The sequence below is a fragment of the Schistocerca gregaria genome, chromosome 1 (genome assembly GCF_023897955.1).
Source record: "Schistocerca gregaria isolate iqSchGreg1 chromosome 1, iqSchGreg1.2, whole genome shotgun sequence".
NCBI lineage: Eukaryota > Metazoa > Arthropoda > Insecta > Orthoptera > Acrididae > Schistocerca > Schistocerca gregaria.
In genome coordinates, this window is record NC_064920.1 from 837,057,116 (window position 1) to 837,069,908 (window position 12,793).

Here is a 12,793-nt window from a genome sequence, read left to right on the forward strand (position 1 = left end):
CCCTCCAATACTAAACTGGTGATCCCTTGATGCCTCAGAATATGCCCTACCAACCGATCCCTTCTTCTTGTCAAGTTGTGCCACAAACTTCTCTTCTCCCCAATCCTATTCAACACTTCCTCATTAGTTATGTGATCTACCCATCTAATCGTCAGCATTCAAAAATTTCGAAAGCTTCTATTCTCTTCTTGTCTAAACTATTTATCGTCCATGTTTCACTTCCATACATGGCAACACTCCATACTAATACTTTTCAGAAACAACTTCCTGACACTTAAATCTACACTCGATGTTAACAAATTTCCCTTCTTCAGAAACGCTTTCCTTGCCATTGCCAGTCTACATTTTATATTCTCTCCCCTTCGACCATCATCAGTTTTTTGCTCCCCAAATAGCAAAACTCCTTTACTATTTTAAGTGTCTCATTTCTTAATCTAATTCCTTCAGCATCACCGGATTTAATTCGACTACATTCCATTATCCTCGTTTTGCTTTTATTGATGTTCATTCCATATAACCGTACTATTAAGTAAAGTGAGAGATCAAGGAGCTATTTTCATGATTTTATTAAATAAAATGATGTTGTTGTATTAAATTCTTAACTTGGTCCCGCAGCAACGCCTTATTTCCGTTACCATTCCAGTGAAGGTATCCAAACTTCCAACTTAAAGTTAACCAATAAGCAGAAATTGTATAGTATATTTGCTCATGCAAACGGCCGTAGGCGTCTTTCGCAAAAGACACAGGTGCTATTTTCAAGTTCAGGATGCCTGCCAAGGCTTTGCAGAAAGCAAGTATCATGCAACAGTCAGGTGACAAACGTCATGAGATTCCTCCAATTTCGTGTCGGTCCTTATTTTGGCCGGCATAGCCCAGCAGTTTGACGTATTGTAGACAAAACAAGTAATTGGAAGTCCGCTGCAGAAATATTGAACCATCCGCAATTGTGAAAATGTTGTTGATGCAGGATTTTTTGCTCGAACTGATCTCTCGGTGTTATTCAATGTCGCGCGATCTGGCTGGCCAAATCAGTCGCTCGAATTGCTTTGAATGTTCTTCAGCTCAGTCGTGCGCAACTGCCGCCTAGTGATATGGCGTATTGTCATCGGCAAAAATTCCATCGTAGTTTGGGAACAAATGGTAGCCGAACATAAACATTTCCCGTCAGTAATCGATTCAGTTGGACAAGAGGAAGCAGCCAATTCCGTATAAACACGGCCAACCCCATTATGGAACCACCACGAGCTTGCACAGTGCCTTGTTGACAACTTGGGCCCACGGCAACGAGGGGTATGCGCCAAACTTGAACCCTAACATCAACCCTTACGAACTGGAACCGGGACTTATCCAACCAGGTCACGGTTTTAGGTAGTTGAGGTTCCAACCGATATGGTCACGAGCCTGGGAGGGGCGCTGGAGGAGATGTCGTGCTGTTGACAAAAGCAAACTCGTTGGTCGACTGCTGCCATAGCCCGTTACCGCCAATTTTCGCCTCACCGTCCCAACGGATACGTTCTTCTACGTCCTACATTGATTTCTGCGGATATTTCGCACAGTGTTGCTTGTCTGTTAGCAGTGACTAGTGGTCAAGTGAAGGTCATCGGCGACTGCATTATCCGTCGTGAGAGGCAATGCTTGGAATTTGGTATTCTCAGCACACGCTTGATACTGTAGATCGCGCAATATTGAATTCTGTAACGATTTCTGAAATGGAATGCTTCATGCGTCTAGCTCCGATTACCAGGCGGCGTTCAGAGTCTGTTAATTCCCTCTGTGCAGCCATAATCACCTTGGAAAACTTTCCATCTAACTACAAATGCAGCTGCGCCAACGCAGCGCCCTTTTATACCTTGTACACGCTATAGTACCACCATCTGTATGTGTGCATATCGCTATCCCATGCCTTTTGTCACCTGAGTGCACATAGTGAAGCTTCTATAGAAGTCTCAGAGCGCGAGTACTGGTCGCAGTTATCTGGTTTTTAATGTTGCCTACACATACAGGGCCAACGGCCTTGCCGCAGTGGTAACACCGGTCCCCGTCAGATCACCCAAGTTAAGCGCTGTCGGGCTGGGCTAGCACTTGGATGGGTGACCATCCGGTCTGCCGAGCGCTGTTGGCAAGCGGGCTGCACTCGGCCCTTTTGAGGCAAACTAAGACACTACTAGTTGAGAAGTAGCGGCTCCGGTCTCGTAAACAGACATACGGCCGGGATATCGGTGTGCTACCTACGTGCCCCTCCATATCCCCATCCAGTGACGCCTGTGGTCTGAGGATGACACGGCAGCCTGTCGGTACCTTTGGGCCTTCATGGCCTGTGTGGGAGGAGTTTAGTTAGTTTAGTACACATACAGTACGTGTATTAGATCTGTAATAAAAGTGATAAATAATGTTTACAACTAGCGAATGACAGTTAAAAGGTGATCTCTTGGTGATACAGCTTGCGCAGTTAGTAGCCTATCGTAGAAGGAGACCAAGAGATGAATACAGTAAGCAGATTCAGAAGGATGTAGGTTGCAGTAAGTACTGGGAGATGAAGAAGCTTGCACAGGATAGAGTAGCATGGAGAGCTGCATGAAACCAGTCTCAGGACTGAAGACCACAACAAACAACACCCTATTTTCGAGTATTTGACGGTAGCCTCCAATAGACAAAAGAGATTCGAAACGTGCACACGATATCGTCAGAAATTTTATAAGTGAGCGAATTCCTCTGACTTTAGTTCATTCAATAGCGATTCTTGATAACTTAACTATCTACTCTTCTGTATCCATTTCTTCGCTAAAACATTTCTTTTTACTTAACTTTTTGGTCACGATTTTCCCTCAGTAATAATAATACTGCATTAACGGAGGTGGCTGCCTGGTTAATATGGTCTGGCTTTATGCGTGATTGATTTTATTGATGTGGCAAGTCCTCGATTTTAGGGGCCTTACGCGCGGGATTAGTCGAGCGATCTAGGCGCTGCACTCATGGGCTGTGTGGCTGGTCCCGGCGGAGGTTCGAATCCTCTCTCGGGCTGGGTGTGTGTGTTTGTCCTTAGTATAATTTAGGTTAAGTAGTGTGTAAGCTTAGGGACTGATGACCTTAGCAGTTAAGTCCCATAAGATTTCACACACATCATGATTAGGGACATCATCTTTTACAAATGGATGTACAGATAGATTTATTGCAACTGGTTAGTTATCTTATTCACCTGTCAGTCAAGCGTATTTCCTTCTTCACGTAATATTCCGGTGCTGTAGCTGCAGGCGATGACTTATGGCGAGCGCCGTGATTGCGCCTCCCGAGAGACGCAGCGCTGCGTTTGCGTCTCCAGCAAGCGAGGTGAAATGAGACGGGCACGATGTGGCCACGCCACGGTGACGGGCGGTCGCCACGTCTTCTCTACTGTGGAAGGTCGTGACGTTCCAGCGACACGGCAATGGCGTTGCTCGGAGTCGACATCTGGACCGAGCCTGAAGAGCAGGAGCAGGCGAGTGGCGCCGTGTTGGCTGCCCGGAGTGCAATGAGAGGCAGAGGTCCCTCCTCCGCTGTCCGATGGCGGCAGGGTTACTGCGACGGAGCCGATTGTCATGGAGGGGGCGTCACATACCGACCACCTGGTAGAAGGATGACGAGCTGGCACCGCCATCGTTAAATACTGCTTCTCACCCGCCAATTCCACAGTAACAGCAGTGTTTCTGTTCCGCGGCGAAGCGTCTGCAGTGTGTCGCTGTCCGGAAGGTGTGGCGCAACGGCAGCAGGTCGGCCAGGCTCCGTCGATTATATAACGTCGTGCTGTGGCCTGGTTCCGGCGCTCTGACGACACAGGACCTGATCAGACAACCCAATGACCAGCACCTGTTGTTCCGCTGTGACCCTGTTGCAGCTCTGGGCGCGGACTTCTGTTTCAGTTTTTCTTAGTTTTTTATCCGATGTATGGGGTGCAAATTTGAAAAACTGACACCTCTGTCAGGAACAATGGCTCTAACCCCTCTGGAAGCTAAGTCAAACAGAGTTTGAATGAGAGATTCGGTCACGTCATTCTGTCGTGCTTTAAGCCTATAGTAGAGTTCATCAGTCATAGCGACTGGTGTGTGGTGTTGGGCCAGTCTCTCGATAACACATGACCAGATGTTTTCAGTGGGTGAGAGATCTGGGAAATGAGCTGGTCACAGGTTACATTCCAACGCTCTCTGGATGAGATGTGTCATCACGGACAACACGCTGTCGTGCGTTTCCTTGTCTAAATACAAAGCCACAGAGCTCTCAAAGATGGAATTCAGAATGCAGTCTAGCTACCTTAAGAAACTAACGGTTATTCTCTGAATTACCTGCTATGCGAGCCATAGACAACGTCGTTGAATACCCTGTTCCATCACACCATGTGAGTAGTAGGCAAGGGTGACGTCATCTCACATTGCGGTTTGCATACATCAGGGGCAAGCACATATTCAGGGCCAATGATGACGTCATGTCTTAACCTATTGTTCTACTTCATATCAGCCCTTAAACTATTTTTCTTCTACGCCACTTTATATCAAATTGATATCAAATTATTTATACAAATTAACTGATTGGTCAGTAAATCACCCCATCCCCTTGATGAGGTCAAATAGATAACAAACGAGGGTTACTGTACTTTTGGCTACTTAGTTTCTGCTACTTTTCTAGGTCACCCAACTACCCACTGCTTTACAAAAACACCTTGCCCTGCCGAAAAACCATAAATAGTCTCCTATTTATGACAGGCCGCACGTGTCTTTTGCAAGTTTATAGTAAAAAGTAGCAGAGAGGGTAGTTGGTTGACCTCGAAAACTAACTGAACCTAGGTAACAAAAGTATTTCTTACCTATTTGACATCTTCAGAGGTTGGGGGGATTAACTGATAATTAACTAATATGCGTAATCAATCTCATAACAATTGATATAAAGTGGCGTAGGACAACAACAGGTTAAGGGCTCACTTAAAGCACAACGATAGGTTAAGATAGAGCTCCTGTATAATACGCTGAATCGTCCGCCATGTTTTCACCAACTCTGAGGATTCGGAACCTTGTGGGTGGTGAACCTATTCACGCAACTTCTTACCATATTTCTTATAAGATATCTGATGTTACCTGTGTGAAGTCTACCGAACAGTAATTGCTGTGTACAGCGATGTTTAGAATGCTCATTCCATATAACAAAAATTGAAATGTAATATTTCACGGCTATAGAAAGTTAGGCTTGCAGCTTTCATAGTAGTTTGTAAATATTGAATCTAATGAGTGAAGAAATCGCTGAATGTCTTCTAATGTGGGTGTGAAGCTCTAAGAACCTGTGCCTGTTTATTAGTTTTTGCTCATCTGTAGGCACTTGTAAAAGTGATGTTTATTTTTTAATCGTAAGTAGGGGCTTTAAGAACTGAAACATTTTTGTTGTACAAAGGGGGGAAAAGTATAGCTTCATGTTACAGTGAAACGAATTTTCTGCTGCTACGGTCGCAGGTTCGAATCCTGCCTCGGGCATGGATGTGTGTGATGTCCTTAGGTTAGTTAGGTTTAAGTAGTTCTAAGTCAAGGGGAGTGATGACCTCGGATGTTAAGTCCCATAGTGCTTAGAGCCATTTGAACCATTTTTTAAACGAATTTTAATTGATATTAACCAGTGTTCATTTTCTGCACTTCATTGTAGGTTCGTTGCGTGTTGAGGTTTTGTTAAAAACTTTATTCTTTGAAGTTTACACTATTTGTGCAGGTTCCCTCACAATGACCAATCCGCTATAAAAATATCTTAATTATAACTTGTCCTACTGCCCATATATAAGAAAGGGTGTTAAGTACCGGGTGGTTATAATTAAACTGTCCCTATGTAAGACATTATAACACGGTAACTTCTTACCGTACAGGTACCAAACTCGGTAGCATTAATGTCAATGACGTGGGGAAGAGAAATGCAGAAACAATTCAGTTGAAACACTTTTGCAACTTCCTGGCAGATTAAAACTGTGTGCCCGACCGAGACTCGAACTCGGGACCTTTGCCTTTCGCGGGCAAGTTCTCTACCAACTGAGCTACCGAAGCACGCCTCAGGCCCGGTACTCACAGCTTTACTTCTGCCAGTATCTCGTCTCCTACCTTCCAAACTTTACAGAAGCTCTTCTGCGAACCTTGCACAACTAGCACTTCTGAAAGAAAGGATATAGCGGAGACATGGCTTAGCCACAGCCTGGGAGATGTTTCCAGAATGAGATTTTCACTCTGCAGCGGAGTGTGCGCAGATATGAAACTTCCTGGCAGATTAAAACTGTGTGCCCGACCGAGACTCGAACTAGGGACCTTTGCCTTTCGCGGGCGATTGCTCTACCATCTGAGCTACTGAAGCACGACTCACGCCCGGTACTCACAGCTTTACTTCTGCCAGTATCTCGTCTCCTACCTTCCAAACTTTACAGAAGCTCTTCTGCGAACCTTGCACAACTAGCACTCCTGAAAGAACGGATATAGCGGAGACATGGCTTAGTCACAGCATGGGAGATGTTTCCAGAATGAGATTTTCACTCTGCAGCGGAGTGTGCGCTGATATGAAACTTCCTGGCAGGTTAAAACTGTGTGACCGACCGAGACTCGAACTCGGGACCTTTGCATTTCGCGGGCAAGTGCTCTACCATTGTTGAGCAAGGTTCGCAGAAGAGCTTCTGTAAAGTTTGGAAGGTAGGAGATGAGATACTGGCAGAAGTAAAGCTGTGAGTACCGGGCGTGTGTCGTGCTTCGGTAGCTCAGTTGGTAGAGCACTTGCCTGCGAAAGGCAAAGGTTCCGAGTTCGAGTCTCAGTCGGACACACAGTTTTAATCTGCCAGGAAGTTTCATATCAGCGCACACTCCGCTGCAGAGTGAAAATCTCATTCTTGAAACACTTTTAACGTTCTGCTACGGTACATCATACCATCACATACCAGCACCATTAATGCTACAAAAGGGGCTCTATATAGTGCCCATCAGTGTCCAGAAGAGTCTGAAAGCGCAGGATTGTATTCTGCACAACAGAACGAAGCATGTCCGTAGGTATGTGTAAGAGATATCTTAAGGGACCAAACTGCAGAGTTCATCGGTTCCTACACTTACACATTACTTAAACTAGCCTATTCTAAGAACAACACACACACACCGATGCCCGAGGGAGGACTCGAACCTCCGGCGGGAGGGGCCGCGCAGTCCGTTACATGGCGCCTCTAAACAGGCGGCCACTCCGCACGGCCCGTAGGTATGCTGGCTACCTCTCTTGATACGCTGTGCTACAGATAAGCACAGCGAGCACGTTGCATTTATACTACAGTACAGAGACAAACTTTAAACATTATACACATTCTCCAGGCCAGGAAAATTGAGAAAGTCTGTTGGTTCTTTTGAATTTGGCGTGGTCTAGAGTGCATCTTACACGGCATATAAGAGTACTTTTTGTTCATGGACGGTTGAAAAGAAAATCTCTAAAAATCATGATTATTAGGTGCTAAAAGTACCAATTGTAGGGATAGCTACTTCCATAACTTCTATTCATGGCAACCCATCGAAATTTTTACCATATGTTCTTAAGATGATGTCCTCGGGTACCCATTATCCGTTACCAAGATCCATAGGTTCAAACTTGCCGTACTTACGCGCGTAATATCCAGTGTGCGCCGTAACTGTAGTTTTAATTGGCGCAGTGAACAAACGACAAAGCTTCTGGTGTCAACCCAAGCGTTCTGAGGTCACAAAACTATAGTTTTGGTCTCCATTTTTTCACCAATAAAACGTTATGCCGCGTTCTCTCTGTGTAATGGGCACTTCATACCTAAACGGACTGTCTTGATCTGGAGATTATTCGGTGGTGCCACCTGGCGGCGCAAGAATCTCACAGAAAATTACTTTGTCATACGAAATTCTCTGGAGTAACAAATCAAACACCGCATCTTTAGGTGTATTGGAGGTGTAGACTAAAAACGTGCATCTGTGCTCAAAGTAATGTAAAGTGAACTTGCATTGGATTCGAGCCGATTTTGTGTTAACCTTATATTGCGCGTACTGATTTGTTGTTCATATGTGTCAAAGTATGTAAATGTGTCTAAGAATGTAAATATGTTGCAGTATGTAAATAAACTGTCAAAATAGTACTGACGTACAGAACTGGCTTTTTTATAAGCAGCACATCCTGCTGTAATAGAGAAAATAAGGAAATCAGCTGAAAAATAGTCCGACACGGAACCATAAAGAAATCGAGAGGAGCGACTAAACGAAGACTCGGACCATTTATGCTTGGATTTGGCCAGCAGATGCGTGTCCTTAGCCGCTGTACCACTAAGCAGTATAATGAATATACTAACTCGTCGTACCGCTAACAATTATTTCCGTAGGTGAATGTTGTTCGCATGAAATGTGTGGCTATGTATTTCGTAAGAACTCCTTTTCTTGTGAGAGACGCAGCGCAGCTGTTAAAAAAATCATGTAACGAAATGAAAGAGGCCAACTTGGCAGCGACGGGCGCTGTAACCAGAATAAGGCACCTACCGTAGCTCTGAGAGGAGCTGCGGGCGAGAATTCTGCAGCTCGTCAACATTTAATTCGAGCGCTTTGCAGTTATTAATGCCCGAGTCGGCGGCAAGCGTAATTGAATTCCATCACACGAGTCCCTCCCAAATCCTTTCCCCTCTACCTCACTCACTGATTTCCCCCCCCCCCCCCCTCTTCACTCTCTCTCTCTCTCTCTCTCTCTCTCTCTCTCTCTCTCTGTCTCTCTCTCTCTCCCACTCTTCTCCTCCTCTGCTGCCTTTCTCTCTCCTCCGTGTGTTACATTGCGGGCAGGCTATCGGTAACAGAAGTAGCTCGCTCGCTGGCTAATTGGAAAAGTTTGACCGAACATTAGAGGCTATCTACGCTGTCCAGAGAGGTTTAGTGGGCTGCAACAAAGATCAAACGTCGACAAAATTCCGCAGAACGAGTCATCCGTGCAACTGGACGGGTTGTGTTTGCAGCGCGGCCACTAGATGCCATTTTTGCAATAACAAAAAACTACAACATTGACAGACAATAACTGCTCAGCATTTATTTTAATTATGCGTCGCACATTTCGTTTGGTATACCAGAAATGATGTACCTTATTTTTCACAGGACATATAAATATTGTCTGGCAGTGCTGAAAATTTCTTTTTGAAATTTGTGTTCGGATAGCCTGTCTGTCGATTCAGCATTCTGTGATAACTAATAGTTGGAGAAGTTAGCAACACATACGTTATATGAAAATTTCTGCATGCTAGAATAAAAGTAGGAAATTTAGTATATTCTACAAAGATCATCTGAGGCGACCCAGGAGTGAAACTTAATGTTTTGCACAATTCATTTCATCGCAGAAAGTCAACGCCACCCAGGAGTTGTGAGAATCATTTTCCTCTCTTTGCAGCTGCACCAAGCCACGAAAATACACACGTATTGTGGTACGTGTCCTAGGCCTTTGCTACACTACAAAATACGTAATAAGTCTGTTAGCGAAGGAGCTCATAATCAGCAAATGTGGATCAACTCTCTGCGCTAATGTATTAGTGAAAATAACCAAAAGAGAATGAAACTTCCTGGCAGCTTAAAACTGTGTGCCCGACCGAGACTCGAATTCGGGACCTTTGCCTTTCGCGGGCAAGTGCTCTACCATCTGAGATACCGAAGCACGACTCACGCCCGGTCTCACAGCTTTACTTCTGCCAGTATCCGTCTCCTACCTTCCAAACTTTACAGAAGCTCTCCTGCGAACCTTGCAGAACTAGCACTCCTGAAAGAAAGGATATTGCGGAGACATGGCTTAGCCACAGCCTGGGGGATGTTTCACAGAATGAGATTAACACTCTGCAGCGGAGTGTGCGCTGATATGAAGCTTCCTTGGCAGATTAAAACTGTGTGCCCGACCGAGACTCGAATTCGGGACCTTTGCCTTTCGCGGGCAAGTGCTCTACCATCTGAGCTACCGAAGCACGACTCACGCCCGGTACTCACAGCTTTACTTCTGCCAGTAATCGTCTCCTACCTTCCAAACTTTACAGAAGTGAAAATCTCATTCTGCCAAAAGAGAATGTTCAAAAGTCACAACTCTGTCACTAATAGTCACCACAGGAGGCAACACTGGACTGGAAATGTAGAGTCGAATAGGATAATTCTTAAAAAATCGCACAAACTGGAGAAATAAACTGTTTTTTCACACGAATCTGATGTACACGAGTAGAAATTAATAGTTGATCTGGAAGGCTATCGCTTTTTGAATACAGTAACACTCAGCTAACGCCCTTAGTTTCACAAACCTTGTCGGATCTGAGTGCGAATCTGCACATGACGTTGTGTAGCTTCTCCAACGGAATGTTGTTTGGTTATCGGTGAATTCGCTCCTTCAAACCATTTCTGGTTCGTGAATGGTTTTCCTAAACAGTTTTGCATTTGAGGAAATACCGAAGAAAAAATTCCGAAAACCATAAATATGGTGAACAGGAAGGCCACAAACTATCGGCATTTCTGCTGATGAGACGATCAGGAAAAGCGAGTCAAGGCAAATCCAAACACTGCTGCAGTACCGCTTGTTGCACCACCCTTTTAGAACATTATTTCTTCATCTGGTTCACAGGCTAAATGTTCAGACAGAGAAAACGTTATATCAGCATAACGTTTAGAGTTTATCGCCGCCGTGTTCATCTTCAAAAAACTAAGGTTTGATTACTATCCGGCGTGATCCTGCACATCAAACAGCTAACTTTTTCTGAATAAGAGGGGTTTCGTTGAGACGACGTCGGTTTTCACCAGACCTGTGCCGAAAGTTCTGTTTGTTGATAAAACCACTAAGGTGAAAGTTGGTTACGTCACTAACCGATAAGTTATGAACACTCTCTTCATTTTCTCCAGTAAATTTTAATGTTGCGGATGTGGTTATTGTAATCTTGAAGTTAGAAGGCTCGCACATCCTGCATCTTGCATGGATGGTAGTGGTGATCACTTCCAAAATCCTTCTTACTGATCGATTACTGAGAGTATGTTCTGCACTGTGCCATGTAGGTGATTTTCGCGGGCTTCTTCGTAAATATTCACGCAGACCATCAGTATTCTAAGGGACCCGGCCTGTTTTTACACTACCACCTCTTTCTTTAGTGCTACCAGTGGCTTTGAAGTTTCTCACCCGAAAGTTGATAGGGCTGGAAGATGGCACGAGAGCCCCTTTCAAATGAAAGCACGTTGTGTTTCAGAACACTGTTTCAGTTTTTGTAATTCAACTTGGCGGCAAACACATGTTGTGCGCTTAAGCAACGTTCCATAGCTACTAAAACTTTCAGCTGTTTACTCGCCCAAGGTCAAGTCCAAGCCCATAGTCTCCCACCAGTCTTCAAACCTTCTTCTAGCATTCAATGCACAACCAGAAAACAAAAAGTTTAAAGATATGAAATTCAGAAGCCACTCCAAAATCATACTAGTTTTCACCGCAACAATACCTTTTACGACTATTTTATTTACGCTGCCAGGCCCTATATTCGACCACCACCTATTCCATTTAACTTTTCACCCCCTGATCTAATAGAACGTTATCGGCTCACAATAACGCAAAACTTTGTACTCGGCTTCGAAAGGCACAACACCTAGTCTGCTATTATTACGGTACATCTACCTCAGTAAATTCACGTGTGCTCTCACTCAAAGCAACGAAACATGGAATTGCCGATAATATCCCACTTCTTCCTTCGTGAAGCAAGACTGACCTCTGAGCTCACAAGTACAGAAAACCTCTAAAAATCTGTTCGACATTTATGCTTCTTAGCCAGTCAGATCAGTGGCTGCGTATTAAAAGGCTTGTTTTCCTGTCACGGGAATTCTCATTCTCACTGGCCTAGCCAGATGGCAACCACTCACAGACTACTTGGTGCTGCCATCTTGTGGAATCGTCCGTAACCGAAGTTTGCAAACCTTCCTCTTTTCTGAAACATTTCTACTTATGCAGATTGCTCACAGAGCCTCTTCCAAGCTTCTCTTTCCTCCTACAATCTATCATTCAGCATCTCATCCCACGTTTCCATCATCCTTCACTTGATGTCTCCATTTTGTTCGTCGTCCTCCATTTGGTCTTCGTCCATATTCTGTCCGTTCTAGAGCTGTCCTTGGAAGTGTTTCTGGTTCCATTCTTTTAATGTGGTCAGACAATTTAAGTCGCTAGAGTTGATTGGTCAGAGGTTTGACGAGAATACCACTGAACTTTTTAGGCATGTCTTGACTTCCACGTATTTTCTTTTTAATGGAGAATACTACGAACAAACGGAGGGAGTCGCCATGGGTAGCCCACTCTCACCGGTGGTAGCGAATTTGTACATGGAGAACTTCGAGGAGGAAGCCCTGTCGTCATCCGAATGGAAACCTACTTGCTTTTTCCGTTACGTGGACGACACGTTCGTCATCTGGCCACATGGTATGGATAAACTCCTTGACTTCCTTACACATCTAAACTCCATACACCCCAACATCAAATTCACTATGGAGACTGAAACGGAGGGTAAATTACCTTTCCTTGACGTCTTGGTCAGGAGAAGGGCTGACGGCACCCTAGGTCATGGGGTGTATCGAAAGACAACACACACTGATCTGTATTTGCACGCAGGCAGCTGCCACCACCCTTCACAGAGGAATGGGGTACTTAAAACTCTAGTACATAGGGCGCGCACTATCTCTGACACAGAGAGTCTACCCCAGGAATTGGAACATCTGAGAACTGTGTTTCGAAAAAATGGGTACTCAGAATGGCAGATCCAACGTGCTCTCCGCCCAACCACTGCAGCACA

The 12,793-nt window shown here is 44.8% G+C and overlaps 1 pseudogene; it reads left to right on the forward strand.

The window, feature by feature from the left end:
* Positions 1 to 2,004: 2,004 nt before the first annotated feature.
* LOC126289443 (5S ribosomal RNA) lies at positions 2,005 to 2,122 on the forward strand (annotated as a pseudogene).
* The last annotated feature ends 10,671 nt before the right edge of the window (positions 2,123 to 12,793 follow it).